We start from the raw sequence: 27,448 nt of genomic DNA on the forward strand, positions 1-27,448 counted from the left end.
TCATGTTTTTTCTAAAATTGGAAGAATTTTCTATATAACTTGGCAACCCCACACTAAAATGATAAACTGTTTATATTGACATATATAGAATTTTCTCGGAAATCCATATGTTTAAAAATATGCAGGGTGTTCCATTTAAAAAATGTAATATTTAGCGTGTCCCGTTTTTACTCATCGCCCTGTATGTTTGAAATTAATTTTGTAGCTTAAGTCTTGATTCTGTACAACTTTTACATAAACTTTTTTCTGTATTATGAGTAACAAGGAAGTTATTTTACTTTCCCACCCTGTATATGCACTCCATTATTTGCCAATGTTAATCATCAGTGTCAGTAATCGACTAAGTTTTTATCTTTCGACATTTTCACAGCCTTCTAGATTTTTAATCTGAAATAAAAACTTAAAAAGTTGACGAAATTTGAGATATTGATATTTACTAAGGTTTCGTAGCCAGATTCTTAATTATAAAACTGCAGGGCCATGGATAATCTTAAGGATAATCTTAATGGATAAGCCATCGTAGTTCTTCAAGCAAGTACGTCTAATTTAACAGGGATGTCCTGGTCCTGTCCACACTGTATATGACGTCTTATTAAAAAATACACATCCTAACTATGTGGAATAGAAACCTGGAAATAACTCATGTAGGTAAATTATTGAAGAATAGGGCTCAAGGTAGTATTAGAAAAATTTGTATTCATAAAAAATATAAAGATGAGTTTGAACACTCATTCAAAATATTCATGAACTTTGCATCTAGTACTTCACTTATTAGCCCAGTCGAATTAGAGTTTGAACGTAAAAAAATTAACAGTAGACATTTTATTACACTTTATGACGGTGAAGGATGTGTAGAATTATAATATCAAAAACTAACTCGGGAGAAGTGACGTGCAAAACAAATAAACAAATTGTCCCAGGGTTAGGTAAAATCCGCTCGGGAATTCGCTCTTTTTGCATTAAATAGAGCTTATTCGCCCCTTTGTTCCCATGATAGATTTCTTTATAACGTCAATTGTTGAATTTTTATTAACGCATCGATTACATGACTATCAATATAAAATTTTTTGAAAATAATTTTGTCATATTATCGTCACTTCTTTCGAGTTATTTTTTTTGATATTATCATTCTACGTACCCTTCCCCGTCATAAAGTGCAATAAAATGTCTACTAATATTTTTTTTTAATTTTTCAGGGTTTACGATCTAATTCGACTGGACTATATTCGCCTCGCGATGCGCAGGTCTGGCAACCGAAAACGGTCGCGTTGACCTACATCTATAGATGCGCCTTAAGTGTAACATTTAAATGTGGCAAAGGCACACCAACACTCTGTAGATACATTCTATGATTTCGACACGTTCCTCCTGAAATCTTCGCTAGTATCGATCTCGCCGATTTCGCAGGAAGTAGTAATTCCTTGTTAAAATTCGACAGGGCAATCCTGCATACAAATCAAAATTTAAAGGAGAATTTACAGCCCTGGGCAGGAGTCGGTTTGCCGATAGTTAGTCATGCTAGCCTGCCTCTAACTAACTTTCAGTCATCTGAAATAAATTATGAGGATAGCAGATCGATGGGGGAATAATTAAACGAACCTGCCCGTCGTCGACGAGAACTTTATTAAATCCGTAAAACCTACCGTCCCAGGAAACTCTAAATCAAGCGTGTTACCGACGAAGTACAATTTTTCACAATCTCATATTGTAACAGTTTTTAAATAAACTACTAACAACATGCTAGACAGTTACTGTCCTATTTCTATACTTTCAGTTCATGGTAAATTGTCCGAGATGATATATTCCAAGATTTTTTTAAATAATATAATTTTATAAACATTTTATATGGCCCCATAAGAGATCACGGTGTGTTAAAATTAATAATTGTTCATCTTCCTTTGCAGCTATTTCGTCAGGTGTACCACAGGGTTCAGACCGTGGCCCACTTAAATTTCACTGTTTATACAGGGTCGGAAAGTCCCCATGGTTCATCGGCCGTTACGTGAGAGCGATAAAGTAGTCATAGAAATCCATGCGATAGAGAAGGATGGCTATAATGAAGGCGTCTCATAGTCACCGCCCGTTTCGCCCTTCCAGAAATAAGATCCACTTCCACTTGTAATTCAGCGACCGGTGGTCATCTTTGTTTTCGTCGTTTGCCTTTTCTGTAATAGATGTCACTACTTATACAATTCCGACTTCGTATTCCGATATGTTAATACAATCCGTTAACAGAGGGCAGCCCTAGAAAGAGTGATGCCAGATCTATAGATTTTTTTGGAATTGGGGAAATAGGGAATTTTGCTTTATTCCTTGGGTCTTTTAAGTCATTTTAAAAAGTATACTTAAATAACAACTAAATGAACTTTAAATGCAGCTGAGCACTATACTCCATTTGAATAACTTCTCAGTAGGGGAAACAAGGTCACTAGATTTACAAACAGAGGTATCTACTAGCTACTGTAAAAAGTTTTCTTTGTTACGCGTTGTGCTGCCCTTTGTTAACGGATGGTATTAACATATCGGAATACCGAAGTCGAAATTGTATAAGTAGTAGAAAAGCCAAACGACGAAAACAATGATGACTACCGGTCGCTGAATTACAAGTGGAAGTGGATCTTATTTGTGGAAGGGCGAAACGGGCGGTGACTATGAGACGCCTTCATTATATCCATCCTTCTCTATCGCACGGATTTCAATGACTTAGTTTATCGCTCTCACGTAACGACCGATGAACCATGGGGACTTTCCGACCCTGTATACGACATTGAGCGTTGCTTTCTGTGCTCTGTTTTCTTTTTGCTGATGCTTTAGAATAAAATATGCCGGCGTAACTTCTATATTTTTGTTAAGGGATGTCAAAGATTAATTAAGAATATTGGCAACACTAAAAATTGCAATTTTTGATATAGTTTATTGACGTTGAAAATGGTTAAAATCGCGTTTTTTCGAACAAAAAAATCGTTAATATCTCGAAAATGATAGATTTTAGAGAAAAGTTGCATAGGAACTTGTTTGTTTAGGATATCCCAAAAAGCATAAAAAAATTATTTCGAGCGAAAAAATCGAAAATTACGAATTTGTTTAAAAAAATCGTTTAAACAATTTTCGACACTTAGTAACGTTTGGCAACATGCGGATATGTTTCAAGGGTCATTTTTTTAGTAAGATTATGAAAAAAAATTGAATGAGAATCATGTTTCTAGCGGAAGCGACGATACAGCCTGGACTAACAGTATTACTTTTCTAAAGTTAGTTATAAACATTGAGTTTTCATTTTTTATTGGTAAGGTGAAGTTTAACAATATAATAAATTTCTTATTTGTTGCAGGGACAAATTAGATGTTGGTCTTGGATTTGACTTTCACTACATCTTGCAAGGTTAGATCATTTTTTTTTACAAAATTTTTAAAGTTTCCTTTTATGTATACTGCAAACATCCAACAATGAATAATTTAATCATACTAATTTATTTTATGATTAATTTCATTAATTTGATTCTGTTTAATTTTAGTCCATATTTACTTTTTGTTGTCTTCTCTGAAGCGTTGACAAATTTTCAGGCTTTCGTGTAACTCCTTGTTTGTTTTTTTTTTCAAAATTGTGTAGACAAATAAAAACCGTTGCAAAAATTATTCGTCTGTTCTATTTTCATTTTCGAATTCTCGTGTAAATGTTTTTAAATAGCTGAACTTTTTATGTCTTGGTAAATAACGATAACTATTACCAGCTATTTTCAAGTACGACGGATTTTACCGGCATTTTAAAATATGTTTTTTTTTCTCTATAAAAGAGCTGTTACTTTATTTGATTGCAGTGTACAGTATGTATAAAGAGCGACTTTTAGGTGCTATTTTTATTTTAAACGTGGTAAATTAATTGTTACAGTTTATTTTTTCACTTAAATTTCATAAAAACAACATCTTGGCAACACTTATGTTGAATATTCTAGTTTCCAATGTACCATTATTATTCATAACTTCAACAGAGTTTAAAATTTCTACTTTGAAATTACATCGATTTCTTGCATTTCGAGCCTCTCTTTATCATTTAAATTTAGTATTTAGTTACACATTTTATAGCGCGCTGATTTTTGTGGGTATATTTCCGTGTAAACAGAAACGTTTCAAACGTACCCCGTTGGGGGATTTACATAATATTGCTCTACAGGGGAAAAAAGGGAAAAAAGGATAAATCTGAATTTCGGATAGAGGCGATAAGAAGGGATTAACATCGATGAAATTCGGCAAAGTACGATCACTGTAGGGATAAGTCGCCCCTGCCGATATTTAAGGATGAACTTTTCCTGTTAAAAAATGTTAAATAAACACAAAGAATTCGTAATGATTGTCTTTCTGTTCACACCGATAGTACTAACACTACCAACACTTGTAGTGGCTTAAATGAATAATCAAAGTACATACTTACAAGTAATTTTTGTTTTAAATTAGCTAATTTAGCTTTTCAATATATGATCTTCTATACAATAAAATATTTATAAAAATAAAGTCAATACGTAGCATAATTAATTACCTTTTGTTTATTGGTATTTTTTTTATGAATATTAAACATTGGAAATAGATAGTAATGCTAGATGTTAGGAAAATATACATATTTGCGCATACACTTTCAAAGTGTAACACACCGCTGGGCGCAGGGGTTGTCCGATCGGAGTGCTTTAAGTGTCGTCGTGTAGGTTGGACCTTTCTGCGTCGAGTAAAAGTGGTCTCGGTATTCCACGATTGCGGGGGTTACAGTGGGGAGGAAAATGTCGAACTTCTACATTTTGGTTATTTTTATGAGACTATGTTAATGTTTCAGAGCGTTATAAGTGAATTTAGCGTGGAAATTAAGTTTTCCAAGACACATCAGGTAGAGGGCGAATTTATGACTAGGGAATGGATTGTACAAATCATAATAATAAGAAAAAACTCCAATGTTATGCGATTTTCAATATGTCAGAAATTTGCGTGCAATAAAAAGTTTTATTGCAGGCTCTTGTAAACGCAAATTTTTTACAATGGAAATTAAGTAAAAAACTGTCGCTTGTGACACAATCGTAGATAAAATAATATTAAAACGGGGAAATAGTGACGTCTTTACTGTAAGCTTTAGAATTAGGAACTTTGGTTACATCTAAGTATATTAGCAGTTCTATCATGCATTATTGTGTTGCTAACCTGGGGCTAATAATCGCTGAAGTGTAAAACTGCAATACATTGGACGTAATCCCAATCACTCTATTGACAAATCGTAAGCTAATGTTTACATCCAGGGAAATCATACAAGACGTCTTGTAGGAATAAAAAAAATAAAACAATAGTTTTTGACAAAACCTTGACAATCTTTTGATAAACGAGATTTATATTTAAAATAAATACGTTTGAGGCCGGTGTACTTAATTATTGAGTTAGTAAAAGTACTTGTTGCCATATCTACATTGAATGTCCACAAAACGCTTCAGAGGCATTGGCTACGTTACGCAAAAATTACCTTTATTCGTTCCGCATACACAGTGTTTAGATTTTACAATCCTGAACTCCTGTAAGTGTTCGATTTTGTCACTGGTATTATAAAAAAAAAAACTGTTGCAATTGTGGTTAATTCTAAAAGTGTATTTCCACAAATTACTAGATCCTATCGTCTTTCAATAAGACTGATGTTTCGTTGTCCGGACAATTGGGTCCTAGGTTGGGTACCATGTCGCGGATCTACCTTATTTTATCTCTTGTTTGTGTGCATATTTGCCATTTCGAGGAACATGATTCTGTCCACCTAAATTCTTTATCGGAGGCGGGTAGTTGCCTTGAAATAGGATAAACCATCTAATTTGTTTGGTTGGCGTGTACCAGTCTTTGAGTGCTGGGTCAGGGCTCTAAAGTTTATGTGTGTATGGCCTCCTTAAAGTGCCTGTATGGAAGCTTCATGAGCTTGTGTAGAAGCTTCATGAGCTTATTTTTATTTGGAAGCTTTAGAGCTTGAATTGAATTTTGCCTCGTCGGAACGCTTTAGAAGCTGTGTGTGGCAGCTTTGGGAACTGTGTATCCCAAGGATCTTCACCGCAAGGTGGACAACGCCTGGGTAGTAGTGTGCTATGAGGCAAGGAGAGCTTTGAGCTCGTTTTTATTTTTTTTTATAGAGAAATATAACTCGAATTTAATTTTTATAAAAATATTGCTTATTTCATTTTTAATATTGACAATAAATGGACATGGCATTGGTATAAGACAACGTATAAGATTTGGAGCGCACTACATATACTGGCCAGGATCTGTCGCTGGTTATTGGACTGGAAGGCATGAGAGTTGACGTTCGATCACACTCCTCGATGAGTTCACAGAGGTCTTGTCGCAACTGATGATCGACTTATGTTCTCGGCGTAGTACTCTTCATTAAATTTCATAGTTCCACGGTTCAACATTCGAAAAACTTTTCAATTTCCGAAATTTGGAACTGGGGCGAATTTTGTATTTCTGCAGTGGCTGCTCTGCATCAGAATCGAACGGTGTTGTCTGCTGCGACTTCGGTGTTTGGAGCAGCTGGAAGCTTCTTAGCGACTTTTCGCGAAAATTTTGGAAACTTAGGTGAAAACTTTCATTCCGCACCGCGCCTTTTGCTGCTCGTGGAAGGTAGCTTGCATTCCCTTGGGCTTGAGTTTGGCCAGGGTTAGTCCTACATAGAATGGTTGGAATACGCGTGAAGCAACATTATTTGTTAAACAATATGGGGGTACAAAGGAAACAATGTTAGTAACTGTGTAATTTATTATTTTTTTATATTGTACTGATTTATATTTCTCTGTTATACAATTGGGGTTGATGAATATTCAGTCGAAAAGAACGATGGAAAAAATTTAATACTGTTGTAAGTACTCGTGAAAAACTTTCTTCTTTCCTTTATTATACGGACTTAGCGCCGCCATTTTTGCAGTAAGGACGCACAGTGCAAATACATCTCCCCATTAAGGGAAGCGGGTCAGGGTCGCCGGATATTTTATTAAATGGATGAAAGCCGAGCGTGATGTATATTAAATTTTAATTAAACTGAATCGAAGGATGTTACTAAATCAATTAAGTTATATATACGGCGCGGCGTAGGCTAAATTGCCGAAATGGGCCGTTGTTTGGGGCGCCGCATTCACGCCGTATTGATTATTTTCGCGCGGGGGCGTCCGTTGAATACACAAACCGCATATGACGGGGACTCAAAAAGTTATGATATAGTAACGTTTATTTGTAAGCTACAGTACGTGTTAATTAAAGATTTCAATCAGTAAAAGAGGAATTGTGTAATAGTACACTCAGCAAAAAAATTAAGGGAGCAGAAAAATTTCCAAATTTTTTAGTGATTTTTAAAAGGCTGCAATTTCGTGAATAATTGTCGTAACGAGAAAAAAAGGAAAGCATCTTGAAGCTTGAAGATTCTAGTTTTGAAATCTTGAGGTATAAAAGTTTTTAAGTAGTACAGACATTACAGTAGGATCACCCGTAAAAACTGACAGTAAGAATATTCCATGGTAAAAAGGTGTGGATCGTGTTGGTGAATCAGATTATGGTTCGTGTCGCAAAAAAAACTCAGCGTTAATTTTTTATAAACAAAAAACAGGTGAAAAAACAGGTTTTATTAATTTTTAATATAGAACTTCTGCATTTAAAACAATGTAATTTCTACAAGACATCGGCGCTAAAAAGCCCTTTAATTTGAATGTCGCACGTCAAAATCGAATAAATAGTTATTGAGTTATTGCAAAAAAAAACACTAAAATAAGCCATTTGTTAATTATTTAATAGCTTTAACAATTTGCAAAATATCAATTTCTACCATTGTGTAAACTAAGCGTTTCGAAGGGATAAAATTACGGTTCAAATTTGGAAGAAAAATGTTGAAAACTTTTTATGTAATAGCAATTGTTATTAAAAATGGGACCTTTTTTTTAAATAATTTCTATCGATTGGGGGTGTCGCGCAGCATTCAGCAAGGGCTCGTTCTTTTCGTGAAGTGTTCTAGTTTCATGCAGACCCGTTTACCTGATCATTTTTTCAATTTAAATTGTTTAAATATCGCTCCAAACTAATTGCTATAAATGGCTTAATTAATAAATGGAATAGCTCCCGTTGTAAACGCGATCGTTATTGTTTGGCAATATTTTCTTAAAGCTTGAATTTTTTGACGAATTTACAAAAAAAAATGAACTTGCTAAGTGCCCTGGGAGCAGAGATAGGATTTTTTTTAAAAAAAAATGTCACGCCTTTAATTATTAACTTTTTGTGGTGCCGTTTTCAGCAATGTTTAAAGGGAGAATTGAAGTTTCTTAAAAAAAATCGTGATGTTACTAGCATTAAAACAACAACCCTGAATCCACCGCCAAACGCGAGATGAAATTGCGGCTATGGACCGGAGCTCGCGACTCGGTGGTGCTGCCTTCGAAACTTGGCGCGCGTCTTCAAATCCAAACCAAGTGAAATTTTTTCCATTTTCTCCGCAACTACTGCTTAGAATTTCATATTTTTTTTTTAATTTGGGGTAGCTCGTCGAATTGTTAACTTTTACCTTCACGATTTAAAGCAAAGACCATCATTTACTACTGAAATTTATACGCTTTCCATTATCGGTGGGTATTTTGCAACATTTTCAAACGTTCTCTTTAATTTTTAAAAGTAGCCACTATTACTGCATAATCGACTTATATTTGCCATGATTATTATTTTACAATAATTTAATTTTGATCCAAATTAATTATTTACTACTGCTAATAGATAAAAAAATAATGGTTGTACTTAAATGGGGGTAAATTTTTTATTTATTTTTTTTTAAACCTATCTCTGCTCCCAGGGCACTTAGCAAGTTCATTTTTTATTGTAAATACGTCAAAAAATTCAAGCTTTAAGAAAATATTGCCAAACAATAACGATCGCGTTTACAACGGGAGCTATTCCATTTATTAATTAAGCCATTTATAGCAATTAGTTTGGAGCGATATTTAAACAATTTAAATTGAAAAAATGATCAGGTAAACGGGTCTGCATGAAACTAGAACACTTCACGAAAAGAACGAGCCCTTGCTGAATGCTGCGCGACACCCCCAATCGATAGAAATTATTTAAAAAAAAGTCCCATTTTTAATAACAATTGCTATTACATAAAAAGTTTTCAATATTTTTCTTCCAAATTTGAACCGTAATTTTATCCCTTCGAAACGCTTAGTTTACACAATGGTAGAAATTGATATTTTGCAAATTGTTAAAGCTATTAAATAATTAACAAATGGCTTATTTTAGTGTTTTTTTTTCAATAACTCAATAACTATTTATTCGATTTTGACGTGCGACCATTCAAATTAAAGGGCTTTTTAGCGCCGATATCTTGTAGAAATTACATTGTTTTAAATGCAGAAGTTCTATATTAAAAATTAATAAAACCTGTTTTTTCACCTGTTTTTTGCTTATAAAAAATTAACGCTGACTTTTTTTTTGCAGCACGAACCATAATCTGATTCACCAACACGATCCATCTCAGCGCAACCAAAAGAAATAATGCAAGTCAAAAATTTTACAATTTTTTTTCTACACTTCCTATGACCTAAAAAAAATTGTTTTGGCTTAATGTCAGGGTCATTTAGCCTGATTCCTCAGCTCTCAGTATATTTTTTTTTTAATTTCTGTACCATTATTTTTCATTCAGATAGCGGTTGTTAATAGTCCAATTAAATAAGCCTTTAAATCGAAATTTTGGTCAACTTGCCTGAATGTTTGATATGAGTTAGTTTGAGGTATATTATAACAGTGACAGTAATTTTTTGTTCAACCCCCGGCCAAGGGTGAAAAAAGATAAAACAAAGGAGTTTTTCAAGATAACTCGAAAGGGGCAAGGACTAGAAAAAAAAGTTTCTTATAAGAGTTGTAAAGCATTCTACATAAAAATGGCATCTTGACTTTTTCTTGTACTATTAAAATTAACAGAGTTAGGGAGGCTAGAAGTTGAGGGAAGATTTCAGAAATTTAAAAAAGTCATAACGAGCAGAAAAACGAATGAATTTTGTAATTTTTTTTTCAATCTACTCTAAAAGGGTGAAAAAAGATAAAATAACAGGGGTTTTCCAATATAGGTAACTCAAAAAAGGTAAGAGTTAGAAAAAAGAGTTTCTTATAAAAGTTGTAGAGAAAATTCTACATAAAAATAGCCTCTTGACTTTTTCTTATACCAACAAAATTAACAGAGTTAGGGAGGCTAGAAGTTAAGGGAAGATTTCAGAAATTTAAATCATAACAAGCAGAAAAACGAATAAATTTTATATTTTTTTTCAATCTACTCTAAAAAATGTAAAGAGACACGTATTTTTTTTATCTGCGGAAAAACATCTTTACGGGGCGAAATACACCCTCAAAGTTCGACCCCCAAAACAGTTTTTTCAAAATTTCTGGGGTTCTAATCAATATTTTGAAATGAAACAAAATGGAAATCACTTATGATAAAAAACAAATATTTCGCAAGTAATTCCGTGTTTGGGGGTTGCTACTCTTATTTTTTATTTAAGAAAAACTATATTTTTTATTTATAAAAAATCATATTTACTCAAAAAGACTTAAAAATATGATTTATGTAAACAAATTGACAAAATTAAATTGACGTGTTTCGGGGTTTTCGTCAAAATCTCTGTTTAGGGGGGTGAACAACAAATTTGAAATTGTTATAACTTTCTTATTAAAAATTAAAAAATATATCTATTTCTCTGAAAAAAAAGGTTACATTTTTTAGAGTAGATCCAAAAAAAAAAATACAAAATTCATACATTTTTCTGCTAGATTTTTTAAATTTCTGAAATCTTCCCTTAACTTCTAGCCTCCATAACTCTATTAATTTTAATAATACAAGAAAAAGTCAACAGGCCATTTTTATGCAGAATTGTATGCTTTACAAATTTTATACGAAACTTTTTTTCTAGCCCTTACCCGTTTTGAGTTATCTTGAAAAACCCCATTGTTATATCTTTTTTCACCCTTGGCCGGGGGTTGAACAAAAAATTACTGTCACTTATTCTTATAACATACCTCAAACTAACTCAAATCAAAAATTCAGGCAAGTTGACCAAAATTTCGATTCAAAGGCTTATTTAATTGGACTATAAGTGAAAAGTCACCTTTTTTGTTTTGATCATCGATCTCATGAACAGCGAATGGAAGTTTTGAAAACTTAAATCATTCCTCTTCAAGGGCCTTTTGGTATGTTTGAGAAAAAAAATATAAACTCGGTACATATTGCGAAAAATGACTTTTTCCGCTGTTTTGAAAAATCAACGACTACTTTGCAAATATTGCGAAAAGTACCAATGTTTGTAGTTTTTTTTAGCTCAAGACTACATGCCAATGAGGCCTGTGAATTTTGAAATCGATCGGTCGAAACGATTTCCTCTCCTGAATCGTCAAAGATTTATAAAAAATTAAAGGAGTAGGTTTATTGCTTCTTAAACATCAATTAAAGATGATTAAGATGAAACAAATTTGTTTGCGTTATTTTTCTCGCAATTTCGCGTTAAATATTTATCAAATATTGAAAGAAAAATCAAATTTTTCAAAATTTTTCAATATTTGTTAGTTATCTTTTTTACAATTTCACATTGAATATTTTAAATCTCGAAAAAATTATTTTTTTGAAATAAAAAAAAATTAATATTGAAAAAAAAATTTTTTCATTTCAAAATACTCAGAAAATTATACTGAATTATTTTCTGTTTAGTTTTGATGCAATTTTTTTTCTTCGCATGCCGTATTTCATCGAGTTAAATTTAATAGCATTAATTTCAGTTGATACCCCAAGTGAATGTTCATGCATTTTTTTACACGCATTGTTACTTTTTTCGAAAGTTCTCATGCCTTTAAAAAAACAATTTTTTTCAAAGCTACCAATTTATTTCATTAAAAAAATCTCAAATTTTATTAACAATTTTTTTTCGACATTTGATAAGTATTCAATGTGAAAGTGTGAAAAAAATAACACAAAACAATTTTGAAAATTTAAATTTTTTCTTTAAATTTAGATTTTTTTTTTTTCGATATTTGATGAGTATTAAACGCGAAATTGTGAGAAAAATAGCAGAATTTTTTTTTCATCTTAATCATCATTAATTGATGTTTACGGAGCAATAAACCTGCTCCTTTAATTTTATTTTTTAAAAAACTGACGATTAAGGTAAGGAAAACGATTTGACCGATCGATATCAAAATTTAAAGGCCTCATGAGCATGAAGTGAGCTAACAAAACCCTACAAGCATCGGTGCTTTTCGCATTATTTGCAAAGTATCGTTAATTTTCCAAAACAGCAGAAAAAGTAATTTTTTTACACTTTTTCAAATTAATATTGAGTATAATTTTTTTTTCTCAAACATACTAAGAGGCCCTTGAAGAGGATTGATTCAGGTTTCTAAAACCCACGTTCCGTTCGCTGTACGATCATGAGATATCGATGATAAAAAAAAGGTGACTTTTAACTCAATAGCCGGTATCTTAATGAGAAAATAATCGTACGAAAATTTAAAAAAATCTAATCGAAGCTGAGGAATCAGGCTAAATGACCCTGGCTTTGAAAGATAGCTTTTGCCTTGCATTATTTCTTTTGACTGCGTCAAAAAAATTTTTCATCTCAAGATTTCAAAACTAGAATCTTCAAGTTTTAAGAAGCTTCTTTTTTAATCGATACGACCATTTCATAAATCACTATAATAAAATTTGGAAATTTTTATGCTCCCTGCATGTTTTTGCTGTCTTTATATGTAAACCGCATAAATTTAAGAAAAAAAAGATTGGCTTTAACAAGTCGTGTATAAATACAAAGAAAAACGTGCAAATCATTTTTTTCTCAATAAAAGTGATGTGAATACGAGTAGTTTGAAGGATATATAATCGATGGAAAATATGTTAAAAGCCAACATTTTTTAAACATTCTATAGCTCTTTTAAGACTCACTAAAATAATTTATATGTAATACATTATTCGTAATTAAGGTAAAATGTTATTCAATACCTGCACTATATGTAGCAGCATGATCATTGTATCAGCAATCTTATTATCAGATATTTATTCACCTTTGAAAACCACTGTATTATGCAATGCATCTCTATTACTTTTAAAACTGTTTTTACTGTCTCCAAAAATTGTTGGAGGTCATAATTGACGTTCACTTCAATATTATTTACATACTCTGCATACGCAGTTTATTTTATGCTAATATTAATATAGGAATATTCTCAAAATCGGCGCCCTATTTGAACCAGGCGTAAACCGGTTGGATATAGTCCAAAGAAGTCCAAAAGTAGACATCCCTTCGCTCTCAAACACCCTGTATATTCTGTAAGGCAATATAGCTGTTACACCCGGCAAAATCGTTTGTTTGTTACAACAAACCATAGTCTTAGAGTCGTAACTCCTCATCATCGTTAGCATATTGAATTTTTCTCACGGCGCGATCCGACAAATTCAGCGTTAATAAAGGAAAACACCAACGCGACCACCGCTATCATATTTATGGTCTATAACTTCTCATCTTCATCATCATCATCACCGCCGTTTCCATTAGAACAAAGCAGAATCAGTGGGTGTTTTTATAACTCGCACGTTTTTTTTATGTGACGTGTGCCGCGCGTGGCTTCTCCTCTAATGTGGAAAACGGGATGAACCCGTGTTTGTCAAGGATTAGGTACAGGAAATAGGAAACGACTTAATGGGAGTTTCCAGCTATTGTACCATAGTTGTTATTCCAGAGGAATATGTCCGTATGTTCAGTCAACGAAGAATAGTAGAAGTACAGAGAAAAGTTAAATAAAGCTGATTCATATAATCACAATAATCAAGTTTGGCAGTTACGCAAACAGTAATGGGGTGTTTTCCAATTTTTTAAGCACCTCACATAATGAAAATATAATAATGCTTAAAAGATACCGGACCAGCATGCTTTTTTTCGTTTCATTGCTCAAGTGTTGCCAAATTCATCCACTAAACAGACAGACGTAAGCAAGTAACATCTATTTGCAAATTAATAATAAGTAACAAATAAAATTACGATCAGAAATTCAGGAAAAAGTTATTTTTTTATTTGCCACCTGTGAAAATAATATAATAAACTAAACAAAAAAGACTCACTTTGTCAACTGAAAATTTAACGAAAATGTCCACTGATGACAGTTTTCGAAAAAAGTTATTTTGGTATTTTAGGTGTATAAATAACTTTTACAGGTATGTTTTGCAAACAAAAAAAGTGGAGCAAAAATTATCTTTTATACGTTGTTGTCTTTTATTTTTCACTGAAAAAAGTTTGTGAAATAGAAATGAACTTACATAAGCTAATAAAACCACATGGGCCTATACTCTGTTTGGAAATGAAAGAGTAATAAAACCCCGAGATAAGAACCGGCCATGGGCGTGGTAATATTTCGTTTCAGGTAATTATCGGGTAACACTAATGCTAACAAAAATGACAGGGATTGGAAAATCGACTATCTACAGACTTTTAAAGGAAACAAAAAATGAACAAGATACTGTAAATCCCCCAAAATCATCTACAGGGAGGTCAAAAGTCGTTATAGATGATTTCTTCAAAAATGTCATTCGCAGAAAAGTACACTCATTTTATTTTAAAAAAGAAATACCAACGCTAAACAAAATTTTAAGTGAACTTTCAGAGGACAACGATTTGCCAAAAATCAGTAGAAGCAAATTATGGGCCGTCTTACGAGAGTTGAATTTTTGCTGGGAAAAGCAGAACAGGAAGTCAGTTCTTATCGATAAAGATGAAATTATTTGTTGGCGAAGATCCTACTTAAGATCAATTAGAAAATTCCGTGACGAAGGGAGGAATATTTATTATCTAGACGAAACTTGGGTCAACGAGGGATATACTGTAACAAAAGTATGGCAAGATAAAAATGTAAAAAGTTTTCGACAAGCATTTTTGGATGGACTTTCAACAGGGTTCAAGGCACCTTCAGGTAAAGGGCGAAGATTAATAGTGACACATATAGGTAGTGCCAGTGGTTTTGTAGATGGCGGTTTACTTTTATTTGAATCTAAAAATACAGGTGACTATCACGAAGACATGAACGCAGATGTTTTCGAAGAGTATTTTACACAGATGTTGGATCTTATTCCTCCGGGGTCTGTAATTGTCATGGATAATGCCAGTTACCATTCACGGCAGACCGAGCGGACGCCTACGACTGCTTGGAGGAAAGCCGATATAATTCAATGGTTATCCGGAAAAAACATTTCTTTTGAAACAAATATGGTGAAAAAGGAACTTTTGACACTTGTCAATCTTAATAAAGATCAGAAAAAATATGTTATCGATGAAATGGCAACAAATCGCCAAATAACGGTACTACGGTTACCACCTTATCACTGTGAACTTAACCCAATCGAATTAGTCTGGGCGCAGGTAAAAGGAGATGTAGCGCGAAATAATACGACGTTTAAATTAAGTGACGTGAAAATTTTGTTAAAAAATTCCTTGGAACGAGTAACTGCAGATAACTGGCAAAGATGTATACATCATGTACAAAAAGAAGAGGAGAAAATGTGGGAACTCGATAATTTAATTGACGTTACTGTGGAACCTATCGTTATCAATCTAGGAGACGAAGATAATTCATCAGAATATTCAGAGGATGAATTTTAATATACCTACTTTTTTATTTTCTTTATTGTACATTTATACAACACTACATTTACTCACCATAATTTGAATTTTCAAAATACATATATTTTTGTGTGGAATAAAAGTCTATTCATTAAATTTAAATAAATATTTTGATAATAATATTGAATAATTTTATTTGAATTACTAAAAACCCTCTTAACCCGGTTATGATGCTTAAAGTAGCCTCATGTTTTGAAATGCTGTTTTTATATTGTTTACTTATAAGAGAAATGGACCGAGAAATTGAAGCGGCATAGACAAAGACGGATTGTCGGGGATTAAATTTTAGCTACCTGCTACAATTTAGTACAGTCTGATCGCACAAAGTTTTGTTAAAAGTAGACCTCATCTATACGGAAAATACATAATATAAAAATATTGAATATAAGCACCAGTACTACATTTATTTACGATTTGCATACATAATGAGCTTATTACCCTCTTTATTTCTAAACAGAATATAGTGATACACATATTCAGGCTATATTTATAGAAAGTTTCCATCAATTTCTCTCTCACATACAGCTGCGCTATGTGCGACGTTGCCATCAAATATGACACTTGTTCGAAAGTTTTATACTTGAACTGTTGAGATATAACTACCTTCAAATCTAAAGAAGAAGTTTTTTCGTAAATCTATTGTTATGTATATAAAAATATTTTAATAAAGTCATAGTCGTAGGCATAACGCTTTAAGAAAGGATCTGTCTACCTTATTTCGGCACCAATGATAATTGAAACCAAGCGCAAGTACTAAGTACCGTATCGAAAAATTGATTTGATGGTCTATATCTCGGAAACGGAGCGAGCATTTCTGGCCCAATTATTATACAAACCCAGTTTTTGCTTAAGAATGTTCTCCTATTTGCGCACTTCCATGCGAGACACCCCGTACGGTTATAGCAAAGTCAAATATCATTTGAATTTCGATACGAAATCCGTTCTGGTTAGCTTCAAAACGCAACATCGGCTACATTCTGTTTTCCAAACGATGACTGACAAAGCTGAATATGTACCATACCATTGATGGACAATTACCCACATTATTATGACTTCCTGCGTTCCAATTTAGCGACCATTTGGCAATTTACGGCAGAACGTCAAGTCAGCGTTAATAAATCAACGTTGGCTGTGCGCGCAGAATAAATATTTTGCGATGAAGGTGGAGCGCGATATTCCGACATCATTTAAAATACAAGCGGCAGTAGTTGACGTTGACGGCGTCAGCCCACGGATGACTGAAAGGTACAATGTTCCTTGGGGGGATACAATCGGAATATTAAGATGGGGGAATTGAAGGTTAAAGGTTAAGGAAGTGAATAGATTATAATTTGTTTGCAGAATTTTATGAAGGAAAGTACAAAACGCTGCTGATAGGGACGGAAACGTATTATTGTTTGACAAATCAGAAAAACATATTCATCGGAATAGATCCATATAATTCACCAACCGGCCTAGGAAATAAAAATTGATAAAATCGATGTAAAAGTAAATATAGAAAAGGTTACAACCAGTGGCAGTCCATGCGATATTTGTTGGGATAAAGTTCCAAGAAATAAGTAAGCCAGTAAAGTTCTGTCATCGGAACTACTGTAACAATTTACCACGCCAGGGGCGTACCTTGAATTGGAATTCTATCTCAACAAATATCGTACGGACTGTAATTGTAATTAAAAAACAATTTTTTACTACGTAGTCAAAGTATTAGAGATACAAACTGGAATAGAGTGTTAAGTAATAACGATGCAGATGTGGCCCCATAAGTATTTTATGAAACTATAAATGCAATATTTGAATATGTACTTAATTATAAATTTAATATCAGTTTTAAAAATATCCTTTGGTTTACTAGTGAAATTAAAAATTTAATCATACTGCATAAAGACACCCTCTCGTAAATCGAAAAAGTCGAAAACTAAAACAAAAAGACCCGTTTGCCATCCCGTCATATCATACCGTGTGTGAGGACAATTTGCAGTTGCCACATCTCAAAGGCGGTATGATATTTCAGCCGTTCCTTTCGGAAGCGTTCGGAACATGATAGGATTCTGCTTAAATTTAAACTATGACAGTGACAATAGTATAGTTCAGCTGAGCAATGTCAATGTCAGAGGAAATTACATACATATATCGCTTAAAAGAAATAGTAGTACATAATTGTCTGTAAAAACTTAAAACTATTTTAAAAAAATGTTTCATATACCTAGATCATATTAGTGTTTTTATTTATTTTTTTATGTTTGTTTTTTAAAATAATAATAGTAATTTGTTTAACTAGGCAATAAAGTACAAGATTTAATGTCGCGGCTGGTATTAATAGACGAGGCGTTGCCGAGCCTATTAAAGCAGCTAAAGCATTAAATTTACTTTACTGCCAAGTTAAAGGCTGTTCTAATTTTACTAAAAATGTTTACAATATATAAAAATTGAAATTATTCAAACCAAATTTGGATAATAAAGCAAAGTAGGTAAGTAGGATATATCGATATAGTCATGGATACTTTGTCAAACATTAGTCGCCATATTGCCAATTGAGTCCATTATTGTGTGTTTGAGTGATTATTGTGGTTCCATTTGCTGAAAACTCCGTAAAAATAGAATCTAATGAAGATTTAGATGTATCTGAGGAGATACTGGAGTGTGCGAAAGAGGTTTCTTTGAATCTTCTCCCAAATAAATCTCGAGAAATTTATAAATATTTCTACCAACGTTTTATGGATTGGTGCAAAGAAAAAACATTGTTGTATTCAGAAGATGTATTGATGGTGTATTTCTCAAACTTAGCAAATAAAATGTAGACGTCAACGCTTTGGTCACAATGTTCAAAGTTACGTGTTTTTCTCAAGAGACAAAATGAAGGATAGCTACCGAAAAAATCTCGAGTATTTTCAAAGTTAATTGCTTTTTGAATAGTGCACCTGATAATTTACATTTGATGGTGAAGTAAACGCTTCAAAAATAAAAGAACAACATTTTTAAAAAGCTTATTCGTACTAGTATTGGGGATTGCAGGCGCATGTCGTTCTGAAGAATTAGTCAATTTAACAATTGATAATGTTGAAGATGTGCGCCTTAATTATAAAAATTCCCAATACCAAAACCAAGAGACCACGTTCTTTTACTGAGCTGGGATTGGAAGAACGTCGATCAGATATGTTAGTGGAAAGTGTTATCGAATGATGGTCGGTATTCATAAAATCAGTGCCGCCTCGTAAGAAGTGGCAAAATTTTTGAAGCTGGACATCTGGAAAGAGTACTATAGACACGCATTAAGACGAACGTCTGCTACCCTTTTAGATGACGGCGGTGGTGACATCACTTGTCTTAAAAGACATGGAGGATGGAGATCGAGCACTGTGGCGGAAGGCTACATTGAAGACTCACTTTTGAATAAAGAAAATATTACGAAAAGAATACTGAAAGTTGATAGTGGTATTGATAAACCAAGCACCGTTGTCATTTCTGATTTCACAACGTCTGAAAATAATATAACTATTAATGAAGTTGCTAGATAACTGTCTTGTGACTTGTAGTTGAAGAGTACCAATACTGCCGAGTCTTTTAAATTGATTAATTATGGTGTACTCAATTCCAGGAAGAGTAGAAATTGGTAAGCTTTTTTTCAAAAACAATGAATGCGGAAATCGGGTCGCCGAACTGTTCAACCAACGGCATCCTGAGAAACATGCGTCTGGAAAAATTGTTCGCGAATTGGTGGCCAAATTTCGCGAAACTGGCTCCGTTCATAACAAAAAGAGGCAGGTTGAAAATCCGGTACTAAATGAACCTACGGAAATAGCGGTATTGGGGCAAGTGGCAAAGTACGCTGAGTACAATACAATTGGCTACTGCGACACGAGTGAGTCGTACAAGTGTCCAACGAATATTAAAAAAATACAAATTCCATCCTTGTAAGATTCGGATAGTGCAAGAGCTAAATGAAGACGATTTTGATCGTCGTTTGAAATTTTGCGAAATAATGACTGAACGAGCGATAAACGATAATTTCCTCTTTAATGTGTGTTTTTCGGACGAGTGTACGTTCTTCTTGAATGGTTTAGTGAATCGCCATAATTGTCGTTACTGGGCTGATACCAATCCAAGGATTTTCCATGAGACACACTCCCAACACCCCCAGAAGTTGAATGTATGGGAAGTATTTTTGGAAATTCCATTGTAGGTCCTTTTTTCCTTCCTGGAAATTTGACAGGCGATATGTACTTGGATTTACTACAAAATGTCATCGACCCAGCTCTAACAAATATCATAGAGGACGACCCTGCTTACAATGAACATGAACTGATTTTCCAGCAAGGCGGAACTCCTCCACATTACTCGCTCAATGTGCGCAATTACCTAAATGAGACGTTTCCAGGACGCTGGATAGGACGAAGAGGTGCAATTGAGTGGCTCCCTCGGTCGCCCGACTTAAATCCTTTAAATTTCTTTCTCTGGGCACATTAAAAGCAAAGTTTACAGCACTCCACTTGATACCTTGGAAGATCTACGAGGACGAATCATTAATGTATGTCGCGGAATAACACCGCAAGTGCTCCAGAATGTTCGACAACGGTTTGAAGAAAACCTGTATCATTGTATGCAAGTTGGCGGACAACATTTTCAGCATTTACTTGACTAATACCGTAAGTTTTGAAGTAAAATTAAATCGATTTTCGCATTTCTCGTCAAAAATATTGTTCGTATTTTCAAAGCTGCATATTTTCTAAAATAATGAATCGATTTTCAAAAAGTAAGAATCGATGTATAGAGAATTAAAAGCCCTTTCTAATGACCCCCCACTTGACCCTCATTCCCATTTGAAAAAATTTAGGGGATAGCACCCCCACTTAGGGGGTTGAAGATTTTGGTATGCTTTTTGAGCCAAAAGTTGTCCCCCTCAGAAACAAATTTGACCTGTTTTTGGATTTTGCCGAAAAGTTCTTTACTACCCTGTAATGCCTTGCGGTACGTTTTCGATAGGCTACCCTGTATATGCCACGTATATACATAGTCAGGCACTTAATACAAGTAAAAATGTCTATTTGTTTGAACAAGAAGAAGAGGAAGAAGAATAAGAAGAAATCGAAGAAGACATGACCGTTGAAGTCGACTTTGAAAAGTATGAATCAGATTAGAATATCAAAAGAAATCAGAACAACAGTTAAAGTCAGTAACCAATATCAATATGAATAATTATCATGTAGTTAAAAGAGTATTGTCCCTGAAAATTCCGTCATAACAGTTCGTGGAGTAGGCCTACCGGGGAAACCACGTTAAAAAAAACGCGACAAAGTATACTACCTCACTGGTGGTGTGGAAATGTGTGTATATCATGTAGAACGTGACTCCTTCAACTTTTAGAATTGCGATATCTCAGGATTTTGACCTATGACCCCGAATAACTTTTTTAGCACACATGGTGTAAAAAAATGACGCACAAAAGTTTTGGAATTTTCTTTTAGAAAAATAGGAAAATTTTTGTAAAGGAAAATAACAAACGCGAATGAAAACTTGAAAGAGAAAAAAGGATTTTTATATCAAGTATAATATTAATTTATTTAGAAATAATGCATTATGCACCAAGATCGTATTAATCGCCTCAAAAATAACTTCATTTGTTTATAACTTTTAAATTTTTAAGCATAAAATAAGCAATATTATAATTATTTATTAGAAACAAATAATAATTTACATAATAATAATTAATAACCATTTATAAATTTGAAAATTTTGGAGTGAAAAATTTAAATTTCATCACGTTTATTGATTTATTGATTTTTTAATAATTTGCGGACATTAAATTGTCGGACACTTATATCACTATTTTGTACAGTAAATTTAAAAGTGAAAAAATTGAAAATTAGATATGTGGTAATCGATTTTTCATACCCCGTGAAAATTCCGATTTCCAGCTGTCGGACTGAAAAAACGCGGCTTGAAATTTGTCGGACAACAATACTTTTTGACTAAATTAATTATTTACAATTAATTTTACTAAAAATTACGTATGTGGTAATTGATTTTCAATACCCTGTTATTTTGGTATGTTTCGACCGGTAGACACGTCAATGTCGGAGGAATTTCTGTCGGACAAATTTAAATCGGCATTCGCAACAAAATTTCCAGTTACTTAAGCTAAAAATAAAAGATGGGGTCTTGACTTTTCAAGACCCCGGGAAATTGCCATGTTTTTAGACTTTTCCGAGTGGAAAAGCGGAGGAATCGAGAAAAGTCGCGGAGGAAAAATGTGGTAGACTCGTCAAAAGGATGCGCCTCAGGAGTTATAAAGTATGTGGTAATCAACTTTCCAGGGGGGCCCTGTACTGTGGACTATAACTAATTATACCTGTAACTCGACTATTTAGCTGAGCTAAAACATTGAAAAGCAAAAAGGACCGGTATGGAACAAATCAAATCAAAACAGAAATGTAATGCAGCGCAAAACGCAAAACTGGGAAGACAAGCCTGCAAAATTATGTCGGTTAATAATTCACGGAGCAAAACTCGACTCGCTATGATAATTCCGTCCGATGCTAATTCAGGTGAGTCCTGTGGGGCAGTTCTGGCTCACGCTATCCGGGCGGTTGGCATCGGGGCAACTTCAGGAGTTGGCGAAAGACACGTACTTCTCCAGTAAACCGCACCAAAGCAGTCGGGACGCCAGAGAATTCCAAATTAGCTCCGGAGAGTCAACCGGGCCGGTCCCAAATTGATTCCCGGGAAGAGGAGATTCCGAACTTTCGAAGTATTTTGTTTTTGTTATGGATTAAATTAAACGGGCGGAGATGGGAAATTTGCATTCTTCGGGGAAGTTTTATCGGGACCGGGCACAAAGGGCGGGCCCGGATTCTTTCCGGGCGGAAAATTTAAATTTAAGTGCATCTTTGTTGGGGAAGTTTCTGAACTGAACGATTCGGAAGGTTTTGTTTGTAATAGAAATGACTTAACAAATTAATTCGTGTGTAGACGACTTTAATCATAAAATAATTCAAATAAATTCAATAAAATTATATTGCGGGAACAACTACTCTATGAACCCTAACTAGTACTGAAAAGGCTCATTCAATAAGGGTGGTCCCGAGGTAATGGGCTAAAGTTCATGGGTTACCATAAAAAAGGTAAACTGTAGCTGTCTCGCACCGTTTTCGAGATATTTGACTTTGAAACTTCCAATGTTGTTGCATGAAATTACGATTAAATACCTTGTGGGTACACCGGTCTAACCGTTGCAAACGACAATAAACAGACGAAAATATGCAACGCAGGATACACACACTATGGTTCCAGGAAGATGACCACGGCAAATAGGCGCCAAGGACCAGATACTTATACCTGCGAGCGACTCCACAAGAGGACTCTCCAACGAACGCTCGCCCCGACAACATTTCTTTTCACTACACTTTGTTTTCAATAAAAATACTTTTATTTTACCGTTGAGGGAGAGTGTTTCATTTTGCTGCATACCGAAAGCAACCCTAAGTAGGCTTTGGACAAAAATCAAATATAATTGACGTTTCCACTTGTCTTATTGCTGTCATTTGTATGCTACTTCCACTGATTATGAGTACTATTCATACCTAATTAAAATTACATCTTAGCTTACAGTTTAAATTGTACGTACATAAAAGTGAGATAGAATACCGAGACATAATTTATTTTCAAATTACTAGTAAATAGACTATTAATACATTGTTTTTAAGGAGGTAAATGAAAGTTGCTACGAACAATGGGAGGTAAGTGAGGTAACTTACCTCCCTAGGGAAAAAAAACGATTTCGAATTATAAATGCATATTTTATGAACCAACAAATAGAAATATTTGATGAACATTACATTTTATTAATTATTATGAATGAATATTTATAGTAACTGTACAGTTATTACATTTAGTAACCTTTATGGTTAATTATTCCCCTCGCGTTTACTGATTGTCGCATTTTTCTCAAAATGATTTGACCGCTCCATTTCAGTCACCGGAGACACAATATTATCTGACTGATCCATTAAAACAGCATGATGCGACGTACTACTAGAACCTGGAGTTGAAGTATCATTGTAAAAAATCATGTTGGCTATTTCATTTTTGTTACTTAAACTGTCAGCAACATAACTTTCTGCAATTGCGGCTGATTTCCACCCACCATATCCCTTGAATGCTAATACATCAACTCCTGTATTAGCCAGTAACGTGGCCGATGTTCTTCGGAACGAATGACCTGCATATGTTTCAGGATGTTCTAGTTTCAAAAACTGTGCTATCTTATTAGCAATCATCGAAAGGGTATTCTTGCCGACTGGTTGGTTGTAACATATAGCTGCTTGATAGCGCATAAAAAAGCGGGCGATTTCAGTTTTAATCTCCAATCTAATCTTGATATATTTCTTGAGAATTTCTAGGTGAGAAACAGAACCCAGACGAGACGAAAAAAAATAACATTTTAAATTTAACACTTTGTATTTGAATTAGTTTATGATTAAAGTCGTCTCCACACGAATTAATTTTCAAGTTATTTATTTGTAACATGACATAAATTTCCTCCCTTATTTCTGGTATAGTTTTTTTTATTTTCCTGCTTGCCCAGCGCATGCGCAGGGAATTCAAATTTAACCTCGAATTTTGTCCGGAACGAAAATTTTTGAGAAACGTGTTATCGAAGTAAACATTATCCTCATTCAGAAACAGGTTTATGAGGAATACAAGGCACACAGCAGCGTGATTGAAATGAAAAATAAACTCTCCGACAGCGAAGAAATTCGCGCAAATGTCAGCCAGTGACGTAGGGCCGAAATTATTTTAGGACTTGCAACATTTAGTGTGCATGATCACGTAGCTCCAGGAGCGTGTGGCTGTAGTATTTCGGAACTCGACTTACATTTAGTTAAGCAACCAATTGGATTAGCTCGACGCGCACTTATCAAATATTGAACGGAAGAACCGGAAATAGTCCTTATCTCGATGCCCTGGAATGTATTTTTAACGAGGGACTTGGCCTAATTTTAAAACGGTTTCGGGCAATCTTGATAAGCTACCGACTCGAGTTAAATAATTGAATATTATACAGAGTGTCTAAATGAACAATGTTATTAGGAAAATATAATAATTTTTGGTAATTATTTTTTAGTACTTACAACAACTGTATGTGGTACCTGCACTATTTTTAAGTATAACTGAAAACGATAACAAAGCTGTCATAGCCATCTTTAAGCATATCTATTCTTTCTATAAAACAGCTAATATTTTATTTGATTATATGCATATGTATGTGTATATATTGTTGTTTTATTAAATTTGAAAACAATCGATTCTTTTCTCGGCAACCGAATCATAAAATTGTCGAATAAATACAAATTTTGAGATGGAATATAGACACAAACAGGGTGTGGATGACTGTAATGATTTTAAATGAAGGATATTTATCAATAGTATAAGTTAGAATGATGTAATTACTAAATTTTCACGATAAACGTCTCGACTGTCAAAATTATGACAAAAATTGAATTTGCATATTCATAAAGCTATTTAAATGCACTCATGTAGCACAATTATGTTATAAAGAACAGTAAAGAACCATATTACAATATTAAATGTCAATTAAAAGTTCTGGCAAGTTTTGACAAGTTATCGACGGATGATGAAGGTTTTTCACATATAAAAATGATTCATGCAATAAACCTGGTATATAAACAAAGCATAGTATACCTATGACCAGAATGTATGTGTGGAATTAAATTTATGCATCTGTGAAAACTTTTATGTATCATTTAAATGTTGACATTTGTTGTTCCGTTAGAATTTGAAAATTTTTAATTGTATAAGTATAGTACGACTGCAAAATTATATGTGCACAATGTAAAAGACCCTCATAACTTCATAAACTGTGTTTAGACTCCAACCAAAGTTCAAATTGTTGTGTAGACTTTATTAATATTTGATGGACCGGAGCACTTAGAAATTTTCTTTCGTTTACATCTGAAAGACTGTATAAAAATTGTTAAAAAGGTTGTACTAAAGACATTGAAGGGACAGACATGCTGAGAATTAAGCTATTTATCAAAATTTAGTTGAAATTTGTAAATATAAGTAAAACTTTGGCATGACTTTTAAGTTAACCTAGAAACGTGTCATTGGTGTCAAAAGATGCAAAGGAAGCTGAAAATGTAAATTTCATGCATCGTAATTCAGTCCAAAAGTCAATATTTGCATAAAAAAAATTTCAAAAATGTTTGTTATTATTGTCATAGAAACATTCACTTGTTTTTTCACGTTTATTAAAACTAATCTCCGGGCTCGAGGTAGCCAGTCTTCCATGTTTACCTGTAGCAGTAACATCGCTAGTTTGCTCCTAGAATAAACAGTTGCAATCAATAAAAATCAAGTTAGTGAAAAAGTCATAGTTATCAAGCCATCTTGGTGGAGAAATGTCACGGACAGATACTGTCCGAAATTCAAATTAGTTGAAGTTTTATAAGGTCGAAAATTCATTGAGCAACATCAACATAAGTAATTGTGAAACAACAAATTTGAACAAGGTTAACAACAATAAATAAAAAGTGATAAGTGAAACCTAATAAAAGAATAGTGCAGTGCAGTTTTCATCTGTAAGGACTCCAGTAAAACATCCAAGGAAACTTCGGATATCTTCGTGGCGTGACGGCGCGCGGCGTTTCATCGAGGAAACTGCAGACCAGTGCGATTACATGCGGGAGGATTTACAGTGCAGCGCGGTTACATGCAAATTAAATTACCAGCAATGATTCTACGATCTAAGTGTCGACACAATTAGCTAAACAAATTTGCAAATTTGTAAATAAAGCGCTATAAAAATTTCTATATTAAAAATTTCACTGCATTTAACTACTACTAATTTAACTACTTACAGTATGAAACAATATTATGCACTGTATCAGTAGAATTTAGGGGGGAAATTTCTTGTTTTATTGATCTAGTATAAGAAGAATAACATTTGTCAATTGTAAAAACCTATAACCCATAAAATCATATTGTAATATATTGATATTTGTAACACACAACCTATTTTTCATTTAAAGAAAAATTAATCCAGACAAAAATAAATAGAAAAGGAACCCACACGCTGAGTGGGTCTCATATCTATAACAACAACATATAAAAATAAAGGCGTCCGACACAATATGTATATTTATATATATTATATATTTTTTATATTTATACAGGGTGTTTTCACTTTAAATTTGGAAAATGCAGGAATGTATTCCCTATCAAAAAGTAAGTGTAGTTTGCTCTATAAAATTTTTTTATGAAAGCTTTTGTTTTGGAGATACAGAGCGTTGAAGCTTAAAAAAAATAAACACTTTTTGACATATCTCGGCTATCCACGAGTAGATTTGATTTAAACTTGGTACACATTATGCGTATTGGGGGTTCTCATAATTAACAGAATATTAGTCCGATCGCATTAGCCAGCGGCGTGTAAAGGGGGGGTGCGTGGCCCTTTTTTAAAAAAAAAAGTACGCCATTGAGTTTTTCGAAGAATGTAAAGTGAATTTAAATACTACCATACAAAAGCAATCTAAATGGTCACTTGGTATTTTTTGATAATACGCAACGTTCATGAGATTCTTGGACTATTAAGATTTCAATGCATGAAAAAAAAAAATTACGACATTGAGTTTTTCGAAGAATGTAAAGTAAATTTAAATACTACCATACAAAAGCAATCTAAAAGGTCTCTTGGTATTTTTCGATAATACGCAATGTTCATGAGATTCTTGGACTATTAAGATT

General features: G+C 33.6%; 1 protein-coding gene across 1 annotated transcript in view; it reads right to left on the minus strand.

Annotated features, from left to right (window-relative positions):
• The window catches only part of LOC108907271 (inactive rhomboid protein 1), a 244,345-nt gene that overhangs the window by 58,904 nt on the left and 157,993 nt on the right, over positions 1-27,448 (minus strand). The window lies entirely within an intron of this gene.

The sequence above is a fragment of the Anoplophora glabripennis genome, unplaced genomic scaffold, assembly GCF_000390285.2.
Source record: "Anoplophora glabripennis isolate ALB-LARVAE unplaced genomic scaffold, Agla_2.0 scaffold168, whole genome shotgun sequence".
NCBI classification, from domain to species: domain Eukaryota; kingdom Metazoa; phylum Arthropoda; class Insecta; order Coleoptera; family Cerambycidae; genus Anoplophora; species Anoplophora glabripennis.